Below are 5465 nucleotides of genomic sequence, written 5' to 3' on the forward strand. Positions count from 1 at the left end.
AATTTCTTTTTTATGTAATATGGAATGTAACGTGTGAAATACATTCTGGTTTTAAAAAACTTCTATTTTCTACCACTGTCAGTGTTACAACGCTACCACCTGTTAGTAGATCGAGTCTGGTTTTGTAGATTCATTTTTTTCACTTTATCAGATGCCTAAATGACAGAAAAATACATATAAACAAGTGTAAAACAAGCAATGTAAACACAAAACTCCACCAACAAACATATGTACAAGACAAGCCTTATAGGTGTGAAGAAACACAGAAAACCAAGGAGTGGAACTGATCGATCTTGAATCGCTAAATTGCAACTGTACCTAGAACAGTTTTATTGTTTTAGGATGGTTTGCAGTTTTGGGGAGTTTTGTTTTGTATTTTTGTTGATAGAAATATATGACTAGGGTTGCACAAGGCAGTGTGAACAGCAGGGCTCTTACACGTGTTTCCTGAACTTCCAGGGAGTCCCGTAGGGATGCAAGAATTCCCTGAACACGGATGTGACTATTTTAATGAAAGAGGAATCATTTTGGTCAATTTTTAAAATCTAAATGCAGTTAGCATAAGTTCCAGTGGGATGAAAGGCGTGTTGAATTCTAACTTCTACTCTTTGGATATCAATAGGTGAAATGGCTATGACTGTGTGGATTATTCTGTAATCTGGATTAGGATGAAGTGAATCAAAAGAGTTCCACTTTATTGAGGAAAGCACAGAGTATATATGTGTCCTATATCTACTATCTAAATCTACAGGATGACGGGGAAAAATGAGGAATGTTCTAAGGGTTAGTAAAGATTAGATGCAGTCAGCATGACCCAGCCATGAGCTGCTTGCGTGTGTAGAGAGAGATAGGGAGCGCGAAAGAGAAAGGGAGGGGTAAAGTATGCAAGAAGAGGGAGCGGATGACCTCGGGTGAGGAGCCCTCGGTCAAGCAGTTACATTATGGCTGATAAGCAGAGACGGAGTCTATCAAAAATGACCTCAAATGGAGAAAATTTGGTGGCGGCATTGGGTGTCATTCTGATCTCACACAACACTGCTGGCAGTAGATCTATCTACTTCTTTCCTGTTTCCATCATGAGATGTGAAACTTCCAGTCAATAGTTAGGTAGGTGCATAGTTTCTGAGTTACCTTAGAAATGAAACATGGTCCCTGATCTGAATGTATTACCCGAAGCACACCATACCTCAATATTATCTCCTTGGCTAGGATTTTAACCACAGTGCGGGCGTCTTCCTTAGAACAAGGAAACACATCAGTCCCCTTGGAAAACCTGTCTACAATCACTAGCAAGTACTTCCAACTGACTGAAAGGGATATTCAGGAGCCAGTAAAGTATCATATTTGGCTTGTGTTTTACCTTGGTTGCTTCTGGCACAAGTTAAACAGCAATCTAGGAGGAGTTTTACAGTTATATGTATACAAAACTGTTTTTGAATGTTAGCCGTCACCCCCTTTGTGCGATATGTGAAATCCCATGAAAATGATGCACAAGAAATGGCAAAAATAGATTTAGGAACGGTGACATGCCCCTCCAGGTCACGGATTAGACCATTTTAATCAGGACTACAGCCCTAATCAACTCAGTGAGAGCAGTCCTGTTGTGTACCCTGAGTTTGTAAGAAACACACATTGATATTATTCAGCACAAAGCAATGAGAAAACATGGCGATAGCTTCACACATCGAGGATATAGTGTACGGGCATGAGGGAGCATTAACAGCTGCCCAACGTGCGGTCTCGTCTGCTAAGGCATTGCCAGTGGCCGTGTCAGACTCAAAGGTTGAGTCATGACCCTTGACCTTTAACGATAGCCAGCTGAGCTGGTAGTGTACATGCAGACAAAGGTGCAGACACTAGTCCTGGATTAGAAATGGTCTTGCCGTCCGAGGTGCGGAACCCCCTGGAGTGCCAAATCTTAACAAAGTTATGAGCAACCCCAAACGCATAATGGGAATCAGTGTAGATGGTGACAACCTGATCCTGGAGTAGATGGCAGACCCTGGTCAACGCCATCAGCTCAACTGCTTGAGCAGACCTATAAGGGAGAGAGTAAGCCTCCCAAATGAGGTTAGGCAGAGAGCAGACAGAATAACCACAGGGAAATTCAGAGTCAGACGGTTTAAAACATGGGCCATCTACAAAAATGTGATAGCTGCCTATTTTTAATATCAGTCATGTTAGGAGGCATAACTCTACAGTTTCTCACCCAGCATCATGAATAGAGCAGAAATATTCACGGGGTGGCTGGAGCCGTGCTCCGAAGTCTCAACCTGCCGTAGAGAAGCGAGGTTAGTAGAGAGGGTGGGTGTGGCTTGTCGTCCACTCCTCCTCCAGAAGTCCCCCTCTCAACTTCCTGCTTCAGCTCAGATGTGTGTGTGGCCTTCAAAACAGAAACATCTGCCTGAGCAGTAGCCTGTCTTACTCAGTGCATGCTTCACAAGTGGAGGAGGAGATCCTTTCAGCTGTGTGGCAGCAAAAACAGCTATTTCAGTCCCTTATTCCAGGTCTGCCAAGAATTCTTCATATATTGAAAATCCCAGCTAGGGTCCCCATATCCCTCATAAATAAACAGCACTAAGCACTATAAACTCCCATTGAAAAGAAATCTGAATACTTCTTGTATTTGAATGTATAGTGTTGTATTTGCATATATAGTGTTCACCATATTACTTTTTATAAACATAGTGATGTAAAAGTATACTGTAAATGTCATTATTATTTCACTCTTGGCTAAATAATAAACCCAACCAACTAGACTGAAATTACACAGACATGGTGAGCAGTTGTTTTTGTAGTCAGGATAAATCAATTCTAAAGGAGTTCCTTCTAAAAGAGAAGCTGCTGACCTGCTCCCTGCGCTCTTCCACATTCTTAGAAGTGTCCCAGCCTTTGCGTGTGTTGAACTTGTACACCTAACTAGTAAATAAAGGTTTAACAATTTTACAAAGAACCGTAATGAAAATCAAGCTGCACTGATGGAAGAAATAATGTTAGCTAGCTACAGCACCCTTATCGAAGGTTTAGCTCGCTGGTCGCCAACCAGTCTATCTATCAAGTCGATCTCACATGTCTAATTTGCTCATAATTCAGAATATAATATTATGTTTATCGATGAAAAGGTTGGTGACCACTGGATTAGGCAGTCAATTAAGAAAAGTGTTATCCCAACTAGCTAGCTAGGTTAGCTAAGGCTAGCTAGGGTTAGCTAAGGTTAGCCAGATGGTTTAGCCCGCTAGCATTGCTGTATCGCTAACATAACCTACACACAGCTCGTTCAAGCCTTTGAAAAACCTCCTTAAAAATGTTCAAATATCCAGTTACAACTACTTTCAAATTTTACAAAGAGCTAACCAGCTAACAGCTAGAATTCTGCAGATTGCTACTTTGTGTACTTACCTTTGTGCCGCTGTTTGTGTGTTGTGTACGGTTCAATCATAGCAAAGACCGTTTCTGCTTGGATAAAAGTGCCTTTGGCTCCCAACTGCAGTATGTCCTACCAGTCCCGCGCAAAAGCTAATGTCTCCTGTCGGTAATCCGAGTTATGGATGTGACACCGTTTTCGTATTATGTTAAATGTTTAATAGTGTTCACTGCTATATTTGTATGTGAGTGGCACTTGTGTTGTCCGTGTTTAATGTTAATAAATGTTTCACAAACACAAGGGAGTCTGTGCGTCCTGCCCCGCGCCCTGCGGCACTCGGGCCAGCAGCAACGTTACACGAAATAATGTTGGTGATTGCTGACTTAAGCTCTACTCAGTACGTTCAAGAAGAACTATCTTCTAATGTTTATTTTGTTTTTTAAATAGCATGACATTCAACTGTAGAGGCAAAAAGTGTGGAAATACTTTAACAATGACAAAGATTAAGTACTTTAACGTTTAGTATTTATGAGGAGTTGTGAATGCTGAGATGTCCACCACTAAGTTTAATAAAATGGATTTTACAAAAAACAAAAAAAAACAAAAACGTTCTTGTACTGAATAAAAGTGGAGGTCTTCTTTCACGTTTGCAGTGTTCTCTCTCTCTCTCTCTCTCTCTCTCTCTCTCTCTCTCATATATATATATAAAATCATTTTTACTGGTGTGTAAATGCATAATTGAAGCAATGACTTTGTATTTCATCAAGTGTCATGTGACACAAAAATCTGCTGATTATTTAAACAAATCAGAAGTCTCTGAGTCATAAACAAATGCCTAGTGCCAGAAGCATTTTATAGTCCCATATGTGCAAGCTGAACAATATTCATAATTTGCTGTTGTTTTAGTCCTGTTTGGCCATCATTTTGCCTTGGTAATATGGCCATGTGCCTGAAAATCCTTTGTCATGGAGAATAATGCATGGTGTTGTAGGATAATGTATGTCTTGGACTGTTTCTCGATGAGGCAATAAATGAACAAAATATGGAAATATTAGTTTTAGCTCTCAGCATTTCTTGTGTTTAAAGGGTCTTAGGCTAGTGATATGTGCATTATTTTTTCTGTGATGTTCTTCTATCCTTCTATGCTACTCTGTTGTCTTTCAGTAACAGTTCCAAACATTCTGCCTTTGCTTTAGTTCTGCTTTATTAATATATTTGCTTGTGAGAGAATTAGACCAGGGACAAGCATGATATCTCAAACATTTCCTGAGATGTCAATGTTACTCTTCATGAATCTTCATAAATCAAAAACACACTGAGGAACTCTGGCCACATTTCATTTGAGCATACCCATGCACTGTGTAATCTTCAATATGCAATAGTAGACTAATTAAATAAGTTGTACATTTTTCAGGGTTATTAGCATGGAACATATACTTTCAAAGCATCGGCACAGTGGAGGCACTGAGATAGTGAGTGTTGCAAGTGTGTCGTGCCCAGCAGGGTGGCTGGAGTTTTCCTGCATGTCACTGTCACTGCAGAGTGGTCAGCCACCCAAAATATATTGGCAACTGCAGTCGTTTGGTCAGAAGCAAACCACTGATAAAGGGCTAGAAAATGTGTAGAAATGTGGATGGCGGCAGAATGGACCATGGACTCTAACTATGCAACCACAAGGTGCCTCTTGTAACGCTTGGAGTTAGTCCTATTTAAATTATGCTCCAACCCAGATTAGCAAAGAGCTTTGGCACTGGTAGAGAGAAGCCTGTGAAGCATGTGGAGGAGACGCGAGTCAGACTCAACTCAGTTATGCAATAATCTTGCCGGTTTATTCACTACGTGACAGCGGCTTGCTCTTGGAATCCTGTTGACAGTGCGTACATGAAATGTAGAAACGTCCAAAGCTCATAAACACATTAACAGAGAAATGAAATTAAGGACAAAAGAATCGCTGGGTCCAGTAAGGTCCGTCATGTACAGTACAAAAAAAAGTCTTCTCCTGTGTGGCATTCATGCACATGCATTTTCCGTAAAACACAACTTAAAGGGACAGCAGACAAATTATTGTCCGTTACACTCTGCACAACAGTAGGTATTTAGA

Source organism: Electrophorus electricus, chromosome 1 (genome assembly GCF_041902795.1).
Source record: "Electrophorus electricus isolate QZ-2024a chromosome 1, ASM4190279v1, whole genome shotgun sequence".
Taxonomy (NCBI): domain Eukaryota; kingdom Metazoa; phylum Chordata; class Actinopteri; order Gymnotiformes; family Gymnotidae; genus Electrophorus; species Electrophorus electricus.